Source organism: Pongo pygmaeus, chromosome 17, assembly GCF_028885625.2.
Source record: "Pongo pygmaeus isolate AG05252 chromosome 17, NHGRI_mPonPyg2-v2.0_pri, whole genome shotgun sequence".
In the NCBI taxonomy this organism is placed as follows: domain Eukaryota; kingdom Metazoa; phylum Chordata; class Mammalia; order Primates; family Hominidae; genus Pongo; species Pongo pygmaeus.
In genome coordinates, this window is record NC_072390.2 from 53,349,570 (window position 1) to 53,368,603 (window position 19,034).

Below are 19,034 nucleotides of genomic sequence, written 5' to 3' on the forward strand. Positions count from 1 at the left end.
TTAATTTTCAAAACTTATTTTTGATTGTCTAGTTGGTTTTCTGTTATTGATTTCTAGTTTGAATCCATATTGGTCATAGAATATACTTTGTATAATTTTAATTATTTTAAATGTGTTAAAGGTTTTTTATGCCCCAAAATAGGTTTATCTTGGTGAATATTCCATATACACTCAAAATAAAGATGTATTCTGATGTTGATAGCGGAGTGATCAATATCTATTAGATCCATTTTTTTGCTTGTGATATTCAGCTCATTATTTTTTACTTTTTTTTCATTTAATATACTTGTTCTATCATTAGTGAGAAAAGAGGGTTGAAGTCTCCAATTATAATTTTGGATTAGTCTATTTCTTTCAATTCTGTATGTTTTTTCTTAATGTATTTTCAATTTCTACTATTAGACACATAAACATTTAGGACTATTATGTTTTCTTGATGAATTCACCCTTTTGCACTACATAATGTCCCAGTTCATTGTTGGTAGTTTTCCTTATTATATAATTCACATTGTCTGATATCAATATAACCACTCCTGCTTTCTATCATTGTTACCCTTTAGGGCTTTTGATGATAAAAATATTAGATCTTAGTAAAAAATGTGTTTATTTGTCATCAATTTCTGACATTCTGAATAAAACAAAATTGTAACAACAGCAAAATTATTGGTGGTTGACAGGGAGAAAGAAATGGAAGGTTGAATATCTAAAGCACAAAAAAATTGTTAAAACAGTGAAACTCTTCTGTATGACACTGCAGTGTTGAACACATAACACCGTATTTGTGAAAACCCTTAGAAATTTTCAGCACAAAGAGTGAACATTATGTTTGCAAAGTTTAAACAAAATTATTTAGGATGTGAGAGGACACCAAGGGAGAATGCAGAATGTGACGAAACAATGTAACTTAATTACAAATATATGAAGCAATGGTGAAAAGAAATGATGCAGACCTAAGAAACTCTGATAATCAGTAGAGTCTATAAAACTGAAGACAAAAGATGAGTTGATAAATATGTGTTTCCCAGGAATACAGTTTGAAAATTCTAAAACCACTATGTCTGTATCCCGGAATTGAATAATTAAATAAATGGATGGCTGATGTTGGAGGCCAAGTTTCTTCTGGTTGAAGTGGAAGTTTTCAGATCAGGAAGAGGAAGAGGAAGAAGCTACAATGTTCCATTGGTAATGGATTAGAATTGTAGACATCAATATGAACTGATGCTTAGGTTACTATAGATACATATGGTTATATATAGATATATGTATGTATGTATCTATATCTCTATATGTATTCATTTTTTTGCTCTGTCAGCTGACAGGGCTTAGAAGCAATGACACTACAGTACAAATGAGCACATCTAGTACCCAAATTCTGATTTTTAATGCCATTCTCCAATAAAAGAAATCAGGAGGTCATTGGAGAAATGGTTAACGCTAGAAGAAAAAAATATATAATATATATAGGATATATATAATATGATCTTGGACCATCTTGCAGCCTCAGAAAATAAGAGAGAGAAAGAGAGAGAGGGAAAAACCCCTACAATGGCAGAGATATATCAAAATTTCTGATGGCCAAAGCTGGAAGAATTTGAGCAACAGCGTAAATAAGTTTTACATTATAATCCAAAGTATAGAAAAGATAGCCATGAATCCATACCAGTATAAATAAATAAATAGGAAAAAAGACAAATCTCATGTCTTCAAGGATTACAAATAATTTATGTACATACTCTACCCTTAAAAAGGTAGAACATAACCCTCTAGTTCTTAACTATGGACTGTGCATAGTTACTTTCTTCCCAAGAGTAATGCATGTCAACAGGAAAAAAAGAGTAACTTAACAGAGGAGAAAACTGACAAGCTCTACATCTGCCAGGTGATTAAGGTTAACATCAACAATGATGCATCATGTTGATATGTACTCTTGATGTTGTATAATGAAATAGGATTTTAGATCTGTGGTCTTGCTCCAAAACCTCCAATAACCCAGTGTAATAATGTGAGAAACATCAGACAAATACCAGTTGAGAGATAGTCTACCATATTCCTGACTAGTACTTCTCAAAACTCTTTGTTAAGGTAATCAAAAACAAGGAAACTCTGATAAACTCTCACAGCCAAGAGGAACCTAAAGAGACATGATAACTAAATGTAACCTGATATTGTGGACTGGATCTTGAAACACAAAAAAAGGACGTTAAATAAAAATGAGTGTAAGACTTTAATAATAAAACACCAGATGTAGAGTATATGATCAAATCAAAATTTAAAGACTTAAATACAAAACCTGAAACTATGAAACAACTAGAAAAAAGTCATTGGGGAAATGCTTCAGGATTTTGGTCTGGGCAAAGATTCTTTTGAGTAAGACTTCAAAAGCACAGGCAACAAAAATATCTCTGTACTATATTCATGATTTTTTTTTGTAAATGTAAAATGATTGTAAAATAAAAAGCTGATTAACAGTAAATTGTAGTAGTAATTTGGCAATAAGATAGTTTTGTGTCCCAAAGTTGGCAATTTCTTTTTCAATTTTAATTTTTATAGATTTAGGGGGTACAAGTGCAGTTTTGTCACATGGATATATTGTGTGGTGGTGAAGTCTGGACTTTTAGTGTAACCACATCTGAATAGTGCACATTGGTACCCATTAGATAATTCTCATTCCTCACCCTCCTCCCACTCTCCCACTTTTCTGAGTCTCCAATATCTGTTATTCCACTCCCTATGTCCATGTGTACACATTATTTAGCTCCCATTTTTAAGTGAGAATATATAGTATTTGACTTTCTTAAGGTAATGACCTCTAGTTTTATTCATGTAGCTGCAAAGGACACAATTTTATTATTTTTTATGGCTTGACTAGTATTCCATGATTTCTGTACCTTTTGGTAGATACCCAGTAGTGGGATTGCTAGATAGAATGATAGATCTATTTTTAGTTCTTTGAGAAATCTTCATATTGTTTTCCACTGAAGTTGTACTAATTTACATTCCTGCCAACTGTGTATAAGTATTCCCTTTCTCTGCATCCTCCCCAACACCTGTTATGTTTGATTTTTAAATAATAGACGTTCTGACTGGTATGTGATGGTATCTCATTATGGTATAGTTTCCATTGCTCTGATCATTAGTAAGGTTGAGCTTTTTTTCATATATTCTATAGCCTTTAATTAAGCCCTTTATGGCTTCAGGAACAGTGTTGTGGGGCTTTTCAATAAGGCTTTTTATTTATTGTCATTGTATAATCCCAAAGATTAATTTAGGCTAAATGGGGTATTGCTGGGCGGCAGTGAGCAATGAACAGCCAGGAAATGGGTAACTTTCCTGGATGCATCGATAACTTTATGGCTGACTCAGCAACCAGTAACCAGGTGATGGTGGGAGCACATATAGATAGGACTGTAAAAGATTTGGAGAGTGACCCCCAAACTAAATCAATCCCTGTCTTTTGGAATTCCTTGGATTATGGACCAAGGTCACTAGAGGCTTTTAAAAGTTATATTACAAAACAAATGACAAAGATAAATGCAAAATGGCTGGTGGTTGAACAGATTCCCTTACTTTACTGATGTGGAATATTAAAAAAAAAAAAAAGGAAGGATTTAACTCAGAGCTAAATTTAACCATGATTGCATTTGGCCATGGCTAAGTTAAAGTCTCCTAGACTTACTTCCCCAAGTGTCCAGTTCCTTAGGCCACTGTGCCATGAGTCTTCAGTCAGCACCTCAGACAAATGCAATTTACAGGACAATTTAAAGTTATCAGAAGCAGCACAAAAACATTAAATAGAAAACCAATCAAATCTTCATATTCCTTATTTTCAGCATGTGTGACAAGAATGTTTCAAGAGATAGTCTGTTGAATCCATTGAGATGCCCCATAAGTAGGCTGTACATCCATGCTAATTATAGAGCTTATCATACTCCCCAGAAAATGTGCAATTGTAACAATCATATTTATTAAAATGCGTCTTTCTCTCTCTTTCTTTCTCCATTAGCTGTATGTTTCAGAAAAAATAAATAGCTAATCCAAAATCTTGGCATAGTGAAATGCAAGAAACATAGGATTCTGGAGGTTTTTCAGTGTTTTGAGCATAAAGACTCAACATGCCACAGGAAAAACTGTAAATAGAGTGAGGCTTCACTTAGTTCTCCCTGATTAGTTTTCTCTGTCATGGTAGTCAATTCATTTTAATCTGAACCTCAGTCTCATTTTCTATCCAATGGAAATAAGAATCCATGTCAAAAACCTAACTTTCAATATAAAATGATGAACATGAATAACATTTTTTGATGATGGTTTATGCAGAAATCATTCAGAATTAAGTTACAATAATTATTAACAATACCACCACAACAAAAAAATGGCATGGAAAACTTGATTTGCCTAGAAAGCTCACTTGGTTCAGGCTAGAGCCTAGATTCTGAGTATAATCCAACACAATCCACTTAATTTTGGATAAAGTGTAGGACTGACTCTAGATACCCCCTATGTTCCAGAAGGACAAATGTTTCCACCATCTACTTGCTGAAAATGCATTCTCAGCAAAAATGAAAGGCATCACAAGTTAAATAAGGGAGAGGAGTGCTCATTCGTACCACCTGTCTCTTTGTGGAATGACTTGTCCTTTCTTTGTTCCTCATGACATTTCTGTCCCTCCTTCTAAATCCATCTTACTTCCTACTCCTTTTAACTGTTTATTTTGGTCAGGTAGATCTCATCAATTACTCCACTTTCACTGCTCTGTATGAGCCTGGACATCCCAGGCTAATAACCTATCATCAACAGTACTGTGTTAGTCAGAGTTCTCTAGAGGGACAAAACTAATGAGATATATATATGAGTTTATTAAGTATTAAATTACATGATCAGAAGGTCCCACAATAAGCTGTCTGCAAGCTGAGGAGCAAGGAGAGCCAGTCTGAGTCCCAAAACTGAAGAATCTGGAGTCCTATGTTCAAGAGCAGGAAGCATACAGCACAGAAGAAAGATGTAAGCTGGGAAGTAGGCCAGTCTTGCTTTTTCACATTTTTCTGCCTGCTTTACATTCACTGGCAGCTGATTAGATTGTGCCCACCAGATTAAGGGTGGATCTGCTTTCCCCAGCCCACTGACTCAAATGTTAATCTCTTTTGGCAACACCCTCACAGACAAACCCAGGATCAATACTTTGTATCCTTCAATCCAATCAAGTTGACACTCAGTATTAACCATCACAAGTACCATTTGCTAGTTGGAACTGACAATGTCATTCTTTCCACTCCACCCATACTAAGCACACCTGGTGTGCTCATACCTCAGCAACTTTGCATGTGCCTCCCTTCCTGGATTGGAGCATCATCCCTCTACCTGTCCATTTGGAAAACTCTTATTTATCCCTTAAGTCTTAGTTCTGTGTTTCTGCAAAAACTTCCCAGACTCATCCAAGCCAACTGCATGAATCCATATTGCTGCTTTTAGTAACACTCATTTACTATGTTTTTCCTCAGCACAATACACCTTTTCATCATTTTATCTTCTTCCACTTCTTTGTAAAGCTTTTGTCATACAGCTTATCAGTGCAAACACTGACCCGTTTTATTGAGGTATAACTGATACTAATATTCTGCACATATCTAAAGTATACAACATACTTTAATGAGGTAAGATTGTGACCATATTCATCTAATAGATATCTGTTTAATAAAAATGGTTTAATCTCAAAAGCTGGTACCACTTAGTCTTAATTTTATTTTATTTTTTGGCTTTATCAAAGTATAATTGACCACTAAAATTTGCATATATTTAGGATGTAGAGTCTGTTGAATTTGCATTCCATGCCAGTCACTGCAGAGTGGGTATGCCAAACTGAGTAGATTATCACCCTTGTTCTTAAAGGGCTTACTCTATGGTCCTGGTAATAGAAGTGAGTTTTTATTTTCACAAAATATTGTCCCCTGACTATCAAATCTTGTCTGTGTACATAGTTCAGAACAGATGGAGAGCTATCCTCAGAAACAGTTCATAGAATGAGAGGCTAGAGATCCCAAAGGCCCACTAGAGCCAGAATAAAGAGTAGAGGTTTGCACATGAGTGCATCAAGTCATCAGGTGACATAAATGAGATCAGGAGTACAAACAAAGTTATATCTAAAGTCAGGAGGAGGTAGTATGTGGAGGTTGGATCAGTAGTGGGAAAATTAGGCTGTTGGCCAGAAGACCCAAATTAAAGGAGAAAAGAAATGTGCACAATGGAATTGATTGGGAAGCTCATGAAATTCAGTTCATATAGATACATTCACATACAAGTGCATGCTATCTCTGTGTGTGTGTGTGTGTGTGTGTACACACACATGCACATATATAGGTCATACGCACATATATATAGATCAATGCACTTCTGAGTCAAGTCTTGGGTGAAACAGTTTCCATGGGGCTTCATAATAGCAGCTGAATGTTTGGATGACCAACACTTAAATCTAACTGACTTTAAGTTAAACCTATATCTCTCCCTGTCCCAATATAAATATATCCAGCCCCTCAACTTAAAATTCAGTGCAACTCGGAATGTCTATGTAACTTTTATTCTATGTCTCCTTTCCAAGGGTTACTCTTCTTTCATATCTTTACCAACTTATGTTATTTTAAGTACATTCTCAGATTTTTCCCTTGTAATGTTCTTCCTGTCCTGATTACATTCCTCCTTGTTTCTTTCTGGCATATTAGACATCATTCATACCATAACACTGGTCAAAATCCTCTGTTAATGCTTTCTACAAACCATCTAATTACCACTTTCCTCTGTCTTCCTTCTGTCTACACACAGCGCTGAATGTTCGGACCACATATTTTATCACTTGGTTATAGACAGTCTATTCCAGAGCATGTTTATTCCAAACCATCTTACATATATTGCCATTGAATTTGTTAGTTTTCATCAACAACAGAATTTATGAGCATCTAAACTGCAGAAAGAGCATCTCAACAGTGTCTCCCATAAGAGTGAGCCTAGACTCTTACAGAGTCCTTGTTGATCACAGATTTTTAATAATCTTATATGCTTCCTTGCATGTGTTGGTGATAGTTTGGTGATGGGCCTCAGGCTTTCTCTTGGCCTCCAGGCAAGGAGTTCTCTGCATCCACAGAAAAAATGAAAGTAATGAGCAAGGAATGCAAGTTAAAGCAAGGTGGATGGACCTTGAGTGAAAACAGGAAGATTTAGGATACCTGTAGAAAGACAAGTCAGCATTATATAGAGACGAATTAATACTTTGGGATTAAACTGTCTGTGAAGGATAGAAGCATGGCAGACTAAAAATAGGCACGAAGTAATTCAGAAACTAATCAGGCTGTGTCACAGATAAAATTAATAAGTAAAAAAGTTTTAACAAGACATTAGCGGTCTGAACAGCCCAGAAGGCCTAGGAAGGGAGACAAGAGTATTATGGCTGCAGCATTAACATCACTGTTATTAGGTCAGTGATGATTAACAGGACCTCGTCCCAAAGGAAGCAAGGTGAGCCTTCATAGGACAGCACTATGTCAGGAGATGATGGTCTCAAATTGGATAGCAAAGGTGAACTGTCTGTCAGGAGGGACATCAGACGCAAGGACACAAAAATGGGGCCATATTAGCCTGAGCAGAAATAAGAATTACACCACGAGAAAAAAAATACAAGTAATATAAAGTTAAAGTGACACAGAGATTTGTGAAAAACAGCCACACCTGTTAGTCCTTGATTTCCACTCAGCTCATATTTTGGGAATATTAGTCCAATGCTTCTGTTGGGTCAACCCCATTCAGATTTTATGATAAGAAATGAATCGAATCTATGAAGCAGAAAACCAAAGAACTTCATAATTGCTTCGCCCATGTAACTATGGGAATATTTTATATCAGTTACTATCAGGATAAATTGATTAAAAGCTTTTGAATTTTGAGTCTAATGCTATGTGCTTTGAAAAATAAAAAGGGAAACTTAAGCCTGTCTTTTTATAGGAGCTTGAAAGATAATGGAAGAGGCAACACCAACACAGATTAAAGACACTGCCAAATCAGCATATAACTGGTAGCAGCTATGTGGAATTGTGAAAGTAAAGTCATTTGGAAGATGAGTATATACTGTTTTTTTCAATATCCAAAGTGAGATGAATTGATTAGTGTGGAAAATTTGTCCAGCAGCGAAGATTTTGAGCATCAAGAAGGAGGATATATGATTTGATGGGAAGAAAATGGTGGTACATCCTTTGCAGATTAAAAGGCTGGATAAAATTCTGTAAGTTTACCTGTAGTCCCTTCTACTTTGGATCCTGTGGCGAGAGAATCACTTGAGAACAGTTCAGGTCATGCTGGAGAACACAACATCACTTCCTGTTTGGAATAGTTGGATATACAATTCTAAAAATAAAATGCTATATTATTATATCAGAAAGTTTTTGTATACAAGTTACAGAAACCTGTTTAAAAGTGGCTGAACTCGTAAGGGATTTTTTACACAACACAGCGTCCAGAAATGTAGCATCTTCAGTCCTCATACTATAGGACTCTGACACTGTTTTTTTTTTTTTTTTTTTTTTTTTTCTTTTATTATTATTATTATCATTATTATACTTTAGGTTTTATGGTACATGTGCGCAATGTGCAGGTAAGTTACATATGTATACATGTGCCATGCTGGTGCGCTGCACCCACCAACTTGTCATCCAGCATCAGGTATATCTCCCAATGCTATCCCTCCCCCCTCCCCCCGACACTGTTTCTTTGTAAACTATCTCAGCAATGCATCATTTTGTATATGCACTTAGTCTTCTTTCCTGCTTTTTAAGGTTGTTTAGAAAAGTGCAAGCTGCAAAAGAGAGAGAATCTTACTTCTTAAGTATCTGTCTTAGGGAAAAGGAAATCCCTTCTCAGAGTCACCCAGAAAACTTTCTCAGAGAGTCAGTGGTTCATTTGTTCATTTCTATACTGAAAAATAGCATGAAGGATAGTATCACCTGCTGCTCTTAGATGAATAGGAGCCCTACCCATAGGGGTGGGATGAGATCAACATCCCTTCAGTCAACAGAGGTGATATTGGGAGAGGGAATAATTCCTGAGTTCCATCAAGTCTCTGATAGAATGTAGAAAGAGAAGAGAATGAATATAGGTGGACAATTAACACTGACCACTACAATATCCAAAGTCAACTATCTTGAGTCCAGTGAAGAAATTTCTATTCTAATTTCTAGGCAGAAAGAACACTGAGCTAAATACCTTGATGTCAATCCTCGTAGCAAACTAAAGAATTGTATAAACTAAGGAATTTTATACCTGTGCCTTCCACTTCTCTTCCTTTAAACAGGAATAATTGTAGTAGCAGCTAATTCATGGGGTAATTATGAAGGTAAAGTGGGGGGTAAATTATAAGAAGCCTATTTTAGGCGAGGCTCTATTCTTCCTGCCTGTTTGTGATCCTTCACCCCTGCATGACTTTAAGATGTCTAAGGGTCTTTCAGAAAGTGGGAATTTGATAGCAATTATACTGATCTGCGTTTCTCCTTTACTTGCCATTTTACTGTATTACTATTAAGTGCCCAAATCACTCCCTCTTCATGGGGTGATTGTTCCAGGACAAACTTATATTGTTTCTGGAAAACTGCAATAGGCATGATATACATGACTGATGTTGTATCCATGTAATATCTTGTACACACAGCATTTGCAGCTGCTTACATGTTTCACTCTGTCAAAGCAGCAAAAGATGGTACTGATAATGAGAGAAATACAGGCTCCAAGAGCTCTCATCATTTACTTGCATTTTGGAAAGTTCACTATCATAAAATTTGTGGATGGAAAGCCATCAGTGGGCTTCCAAAGGTTCTGAGTTTCCAAACCCTGATAGACAAGAAAACGGTCAACCAAAAATCTTCAAACAGCAATAAAAAACTATTTGTTTAAATAGTTAGAGGACTATTTGATAAGTAGAGGAGGCAAATGCCCCATAGGGTGGTGTTTGTATAATCAGTTTTAACTGTACTATTTGTAATTAGAGCATAACAATGTAATTTTAAATACTTAGCTTAATGCTGTCCCCTGTCTACATGTATAGAAATGTACTCAATCTCTATTAATAAAATCAGTCTCATATACTCCCAGATATGAGTAAATAAGGAAGTTATCTCTGTGGTGAAGAAAGGAAATTGGATGCTGTGGCCTTCCCAGGTTATTCTTTACTCTTATGTTTGATTGTTTCAACTTTTATTGCAGCTAATTTTGAACTATTTGGTACTTAGAGTATTTTGGAGGATTTCACGCTTTTTTATATTGTAATGCTATGAACTGAATATTTGTGTCATTTTAAAATTCATATGTTGACACCTAATCTCCAGTGTGATAGTATATGGATGTGGGGCCTCTGGAAGTTGACTAGGTCACAAAGGTGGAGCCCTCGTGATGCAGTGCAATTAGTGGCCTGGTAAGAAGAGCTGTAACAGAGATGAACTCTCTCTCAGCCATTTGAGGATACAGCAAAATGGTGGCTGCTATGGTTTCAAAGTTTATCTCCTTTAAAATTCATGTTCAGATTTATTGGCCCTTGTAACAGTATTAAGAGGTGGATCTTTTGGGAGGTAATTAGCCCATGAGGGCTCTACCCTTATGGATGGATGGAATAAATGCTGTTATAGAAGAGTGAGTTTTACCCCTTTCTGCTTCTTTTTTCTTCTGCCTGAAAAGATGAAGCATTGCTCTGGTCCAGAGGACACAGCATTCAACATGCCATCTTGGAATTAGAATCACCGAGCCTGCTGGCACCTTAATATTGGGCTTCTCAGCTTCCATAGCTGTGAGCCAATAAATTTCTGTTCCTTGTAAGTTGCCCAGTCTCTAGAATTCTGTTTTAGCAGCACGAATGGAATGGGCTAGGTCAATAGCTATCTGAAAACCAGAAAGTGGGCCCTTACCAGACACCAAATCTGCCAGCACCTTGATCTTGTATTTCCCAGTCTCCAGCAGTAAAAGAAATAAATGTTTGTTGTTTAAACCACAAAGTCTAGGGTATTTTGTTATGGCAGCCCAAACCAACTGAGATGATCAGTATGGCAAACTCCATTGTCAAGGAAATGGAATATTATTCTCTGTCAAATATAACTGAAGAGATGGAGTTACGATTAGATTTGCAGACTTTTGGAAGATACTATGCATAATCCATCTATTGCTAAGGGGGAGGATATGATCAATGGCTGCAACTTCTGACCTTGATGAAGGACAAAGCACAGATCGTTTATGTCTATTAGGGTAGAGGCAGCTTCTTTGCATCAATGCATTAATGGGATAACTAAGATTGTTAATAAGCAACACCAGCAATAATTAAGGCTTATTTTAGGTATTAGAAGAAAATAAAGAACAGCACCCATATAATAGATCTTTTAAGTACCGATGGTACCAGGAGAAAAAAAATAATTTAAGAAAGTAAAATAAATAATTAAAAGAGCTACTCAAGACTAAATGTAAATTGACAAAGGGTGAAAAAAACTCTTTACTTCTCAGGTGATTTTGTTTTGCCTCCTATGGACAGAGGATGCTTTAAAGACATGAATAAAGGAAACCTCTCTATTCAAAGAAGCACTTGTCAAAATTATCTCTCTGGAAGGGATACCTCATGGATATTATTAAATTATACTTGCACTCCTTTATGTGTTCTGAGATTCTTTTATTTTTCCCTAAATTTTTATATTAAATATATTGAACTCTAAATGAATTTTTAATATTAATAATTCAAGTCTTCTCAAACATAAAGATTATCCTTTACTTTACTTTGGCTGAGGCTTATAGAAATATATTCACCTGAAATTGTTGCCCAAATTAAATTCTAAGATAATAAAAATTAATAATGAGATTAAACCAATTTGTTGAATGTCTACATATTTTTCATTTATTTTTTAAGAAGCATGGTTAATTTAGAACATTTTTTAGTTAGCATTATTTGTAAAGCAAACTTTTTATCCTACAGTCATATGTTGCTAAGGGGCAACATTGAAACTGTATGTATCATTTCAGCTCCAACAAGTAAAGGGCTTGGAAGTTATTTTCATCCTTAAAACAGGAAAAAAAGCTGAACAAACCAAAAATCAATGACTTTTCCTGGACCCATTAGAGAATTGGGGTTACAGGGCAAACTGCTCACCAAAACCAGAAGAGATAATCAAATGTGCAGATAGCTGAGATCAGCTTACCTGGATGCAGAAGCCACTGGAGACATAAACTGGTAGAAACACTTAAAAGGTAATTTTGAGTAATTCTAGGAGGCTGAGAGTGCACTAGTATGAGAGTGAAAAATTCCTGGGGCTACAGATATAGGAGGGTCTTAGGTTTTTGTGAGTTTAAACCCCAAGTACCCCACCAGGTTATCACGGTGTAGAGCTGAGAAAAAACTGCCTTTTGACTATGGCAGAGGAAGAGGAAAGTAACCATTTTGAACATCCAGTATGATCTACAATTAGGTCAGAATATGTATATCCTATTGGTCTTGCTTCTATGAAGAAGGTTCTAGAGAGAGAGAGAGAGAGAGAGATTAATTCCTGTAAGGAATTGGCCCACACAATTATGAAGGCTGACAAGCCTAAATCTATATTGTGTGTGTTGGGCTGACAGGCTCAAGGCCCGGAAGAAATGATGGTGCAATTCCAGGCTAAAGGTCGAGAAAGGTGGAGACTCAAGAGGCTCAAGAGGACCGATTGTGCAAACGAAGTCCAAAAGCAGTCTGCTGGAGAATTCTCTCCAGCAGGGAGGCAGAGGTCTTTGTTCTACTTGTGCCTTCAACTGATTGAATGAGGACCATTCACATGATGAAGGACAATCTGCCTACTCTGAGTTCATTGACTTAAATGTGTACCTAATCCAAAAACACACTCCAAGTTGACCTAAAAATTTAAACATCACAGCTTTCTATAAAAAATGCATACTTCCCAGTAAAAAAAAAAAAAAAAATCTTCCTCAGGGCCTTACCTCACGTAAGTGGAAGTACAATTCCCAACTCCAACCCTGGTTAATCTTTCTGTCTCACTTGAGGAAGAAAAAACACTCCTGAGGTCACAGCCAAGGGACAGAGGTCCATCAAAAGAATGATTTAATCATAATATTGTAGAATGTCTCCTTTCTGCAACTCCCTACCACCATATTAACACAAGGCTCCATGGTAAATATCAGTATATTACAGATTCTATAACTGCAAGTCTCAGATTGAATTAAAATGGAATTTTAGGAACATCTAAAGACAATACAGGGAAAAATAAGAACATTTAAAGAATTTGAAAATCTTGGTTCCTCCCCATGTGGCTAACATTAAAGACAATTTAATTTCTAATCAGATTAATATAAAACCTCACATTAAGGGCCTATTTAACTCAGTTCCTAATATGAAGTTATCAAATTATCTTTCAACAAAAATTTTCAGTCATGATATAAGCAGAAAAGAAACATCATCTGAAGAGACAAATCAAAATCATACCCAATCTCAGGACAGATATATTAGAATTATTACAAAAGGAATTTAAAATAACTATAATGGATGGGTTAAGGACTCTAACTGAAAAAGTAGACAACATGGAAAAGTGATGGCTAATACAAGTACAAAGATGAAAAGTCTAATAAAGAAATAAAAAGAAATCCTGAAAATTAAAAACACTAACAGCCATGAAGAATGACTTTAATGTGCTCATTAATAGCTTGGCATGGCTAGGAAAGGATCAAGGACCTTGTAAACATGTCAATAGTATCTTCCTTAACTGAAATAAAATTTTTTTTTAAATGTAAAATAACAGAACATGCAAAAATTGTAAGACAATTTCAAAAAGTATAGTCTAAGTGTGAATAAAATAGAAGAAGAAGAAACAAAGCAGAATAAATATGTAAAACAATAGTGGCTAGGTAATTTTCAGAATTAATGCCAGAAAGAAAACCACAGATTCAGGATGCTCATAAAACATGAAGCCTGATAAATAAATAAAAAACAATTACACCCAGATATGTCGTACTCAAACTCCAGAAAAGTGAAAATAAAAAAAAAATATTGAAAAAGTCTAGTGGTTAAACTTACCTTCCCTAAAGAGAAAAGAAAAGAAGGAAAAGAGAAGAGAAAAGAAGAAAAGAAAAAGAGAAAGAATACATAGATTTTTGTCAGACATCATGCAAGCAAGAAGAGACTGAAGCAAGACATTTAAAATGTTAAAAGAAAAAACTATAAACCTAGAATTTTTTAATCCAGGAAACTGCCCTTCAAAAGTGAAGGAGAAATAAACATTTTCTCAGACAAAACAGAGAAACAAACCAAAAAAAATGGAAATTCATTGCTGGCAGATCTCCCCTGTAAGAAATGTTACAACAACAACAACAACAAATCTACTGACATAAGCACGATGATCTAGGTCAGACATTTAGATTACATAAAACAAGAAACAGCTTTAGATGAGTAATAAAAGAAGGTAAAACAAAATATTTTATGTTTTTCATCTTAATTGACCTTGCAGAAAAACTTTGTTTAAAGTAATAATCATATCAATGTACTCTGTGGTTATAGTATAAAAATAAGTGAAGCGTATAACAAAAGTTATATGAAACGTTGCAATACTCTGTTTTAAAGTACTGGCATTCCTCTTGAGTTGTATTGTATCATTTGAAAATTGAATTAGATTGATTGTAACTGCATATTGTAAACCCCATGTCAGCCCCAAAAGATAAACTTTAAAGATGCACAACTGACATGCTAAGAAGAAAAGGAAAGCGGAGATGTAAAATCCTCAATTAAAATTTTAAAAGTCAGAAAAAAAGAGGAAACAAACAAACAAAATGCAACAAAATGAAACATTTACAGGCATGGTAGATATTAGAACAAGTATATCAATAAAAAAGTTATCATAAATTGTCTAAATCTATCAATTAAAAACAGACCTGTCAGAGTGAATACAAAAACTAGACACAACTGTATGTTATCTACGTGAAATCCACTTTAATGTAAAGGTACAAATTAACATCTAAACTAATGAAAGATACAGGAGCTATTAAATAATACCTGTTCTATTCAGAGATAGAAGACTTCAGAACAAAGAAAATTATTCAGATAATGATGGACAATACAAAATGATAAACTGATCAGATATCTAAGAAGATATAACAATCTTTAATGTGTGTGCACCTAACAACAGAGCTTTAAAATATAGGAAGCAAAAAGTGGTATCACTGGAAGGAGAAATCAACAAACCCACTAGTATATCTAGAGATTTCTACATCTCTTTTTCAATGATAAATCAAGCAGGAAGAATATTAGTAACACTCAAATTTACCTAAATAGCACTTTCAGTCGACTTGGTCTAATTGACGTACAGAACATGACATGCAAAAACAGAACATTCATCTCAAACTCACGTGAAACCTTTACCAACATAGAGCATGTTCTAGGCCATGAAGTACTTAACATTGAAAAGAATACAAATAATACAAAATATGTTTTCAGACTGCAAGGGAAATAAATTAGAAATCAATAATGGAGATGTAGCTGAAAAATTCCCAAATCTTTGGAGATGAAGCAACGCACTTCTAGAGAGCACGTGTAGAGAACAAAGTCTCTAGAAAAATTAGAAAATATTTTGAACTAGAAGAAAACGAAAATACAACTTATTAAAATTTATGGGCTGCAGGGAAAGCACTTCCTAGAGGAAAATTTATAACATTAAATGCACATATTAGAAAAAAAACTCATATTTAATAATCTAATCTTCCACCATAGGAATCTAGAGAAAAAAATTAGGTATAAAGCAAAAAATTAAAATAAAGAAAACAATGAAATTGAAATCAGAAAAGGAATATAGGAAATCAAAGGAATCAAAAGCTGGTTTTAGAATTGATCAAAAAATTGATGAATCTTTAGCTAGGCTAACAAAATTAAAGAAAAGTTACAAATTAAAAATACAAGAAATGAAAGAGCCATCATCACTACTGATTTCATACACATTAATAGAATGCTAAATTCATGTTAGAAACAATCTTATACTCACAAATATATGAAGTGGACCAATTCCTTGTAAAACAAACTCCTACAAGGAGAAATAAATAATTAGCATGCCCATATCTATTTAAAAAATTGAACCAGTCATTAATAGCTTTCCAAAAAAAGCACAATGTCCAGTTGGTTTCACTCATGAATTATACCAAATGTTTAAGGAAGAAACAATACCAATTGTAAACAATCTCTTTCATAAAATAAAAGAGGAAGTTATGCTTGTTTTATGAGGCCAGCATGACCCTAACACCAAAACCAGACAGAAAACATTACAAGAAAACTAGAGACCATTGTGAACATAAATGCAAAAAACATCAAAAACAATTAACAAATTGAATCTAACAATTTATTAAAAAAATACACCATGAACAAGTTGGATTTATTGTAGTTACAAACACCATTTATAAATACATTAATATAATTCATCATATTAACAGGTTAAGGCAGAAAACTCATATGATCATATCAGTTGACACAAAAAAGCATTTGGTAATGGATTACAGTTTAAGATACCAGTTATGAACTCATGTTTTGTTAACTAAAAATATAGATCATTACATGTAGATATATTTATAGAAATGCTCATATGCATAGATTTCTATACACACATATATTTTCTTGTTCTATCAAAAGCAATACCACCTGGTGGTAAGATGCATACCTAGTGCCCAGATCTTGGTTTCTAGTACCATTCTTCAATGAAAAGAACTAGAGCTCCTTAGAGAAATGACTGATCCAAGGAATGGGGCAGTAAACATATATCATGAGACTGGAACATCTTGTAGTAACTGAGAGTAAGAAAATGCACAGGAATAAAAGGAAAGAGCTCCCAATGGCCAAAATTCAAAAACATTGAGCAACAAAATAAAGAAGTACTGTATTATAACTCAAAGTATAAAATAAATATCCACAAGTCCAGGAAGACATAAATAAATGATTGAATAAATAATAACATTATTAGTAGGGGAGAACAGACCAATCTCCCTTTCAGAAAAATTCCAAATAATATGTATAGATACTCTGCCTTTAAGGAGCAAGAGCATAACTTTCTTCTCTTTAAGGGTAGACTGTGTACAGTTATTTTCCTCCAAAATAATGTATGTTAACAGGGAAAAAATAGTAACTTCACAATGGAGAAATCTGACGAGCAGTAACTTAGCCAGGTGATCACAGTTTACATCAACAATAAGTCATGTTGATAATATGAACTATTGATATTACTGTGATGAAAATGGCACTTTAGATCTGGAGTCTTTTTCCCAAAAATCATAACCCCAGTCCAATCATGGGAAAAACATCAGACAACCCCGATTGAGGCATGTTCTACAAAATACCTGACCTCAAAACTGGCAAGACATCGAAAAAAAAATGAAATTCTGAGAAACCCTTACAGCTGAGAGGAGCCTAAGGAGACATGACCACTAAATGTAATGTGGTATTCTGGATAGAATCCTTGGAGGGGGAAAGACTAGGTAAAAACAAGGGAATACTGGGCCAGGCGCAGTGGCTCACACCTGTAATCCTAGCACTTTGGGAGGCTGAGGCGGGAGGATCACGAGGTCAGGAGATCGAGACCATCCTGGCTAACACAGTGAAAATCCATCTCTACTAAAAATACAAAAAATTAGCTGGGCAAGGTGGCGGGTGCCCGTAGTCCCAGCTACTTGGGAGGCTGAGGCAGGAGAGTGGTGTGAACCCAGGAGGCGGAGGTTGCAGTGAGCCGAGATTGCACCACTGCACTCCAGCCTGGGTGACAGAGCGAGACTCCGTTTCAAAACAAAAACAAAAAACAAAAAACAAAAACAAACAAAAAAATAGTAGGGAATACTGAAAAAACTGATGAACTTTTAAAATAATAATGCATCAATATTGAGTGATTAATTGTAAGAAATGTGTCTTATTAACATAATGTGTTAAAATAAGTGACAATGTGTGCCAGGTATATAGAAACTTTCTGTACTTATCTTTTCCATTTTTCTGCAGAAATAAACATGTTCCAAAAATTAAAGTTTTCTTCAAAAAACTGTATGTCAAGAAACCTCTTCTTCCTAAATTTCTCTGTAAATAGCTATATTTAATATTTTTCAAAAGAATCTGACTTTCTGAGTGTTCAAAAGGGTTTGAAGTTTCAAAAACATGTGAAAAAAAATGTATTCAAGGAACTGTACAACATAACCTCTTCATTTTTAAATTGATCTCCAAGACTTCTTCCATTTCAAAAGACCTAAGATTCTCTGACCCTACGTTCTTAGAGCATCGACAAATGAATCCAGTATTCTGAAGATTAAATAGAAGTTATATACAAATGTGGGCATGAATTTGACAGGAGAGCATTGTTATGTTTTAGAAAATAGCTACCAGGGAAATAGCTAGAAAAACAAAGAGTCATGAAGATCAGTTTACTGTTCACGGGTTATTTTTTTCTCCAACTAATATTGTAATTCCAAGACTGGAAAGGACTAAATAGAAAGGAAACAACATAGAAGGAAATTTGGTCTCACTACTGAAAATGTGAAGATGATTGTAAATAAACATCTAAGGTGAAATGGGGTGTCTTTGCAAGAATTTATTGTGTCATGTATCCTATGAACTTTTGTCATATTCATTCTCTAAGTATATTCTCTAAATATATTTTGATTTTGGAAAACTTTTAGTGCACACTAGAACATTTTCTCTGTATTAACTGAGCTATTAAAGCAAAGAACTTTCAGTGTTATATAAAACAAATATAAAGAGTAAAATCCAGTGAGAAAAGTATCTAACTCAACCACACACTGAATTGTGTTAAAATTGCTCTAGACAATATCTTTAAATACACTGACATGATATCAGTTAATTTTGTTTGTTTTATTTTAAGGTCAGAAAAAAAAAAAAAAAACTGAGTGTTAAAAATGCATGCTCTGAATCCCCAGAGGAAAAGGCCACTATGTGAGGCCTGATTCCCACATACAGTATATTTTGTATTTTGTTCATATCAAAGGTTGATGGATTGTGAGTATTGTCTATTTTTCTTATC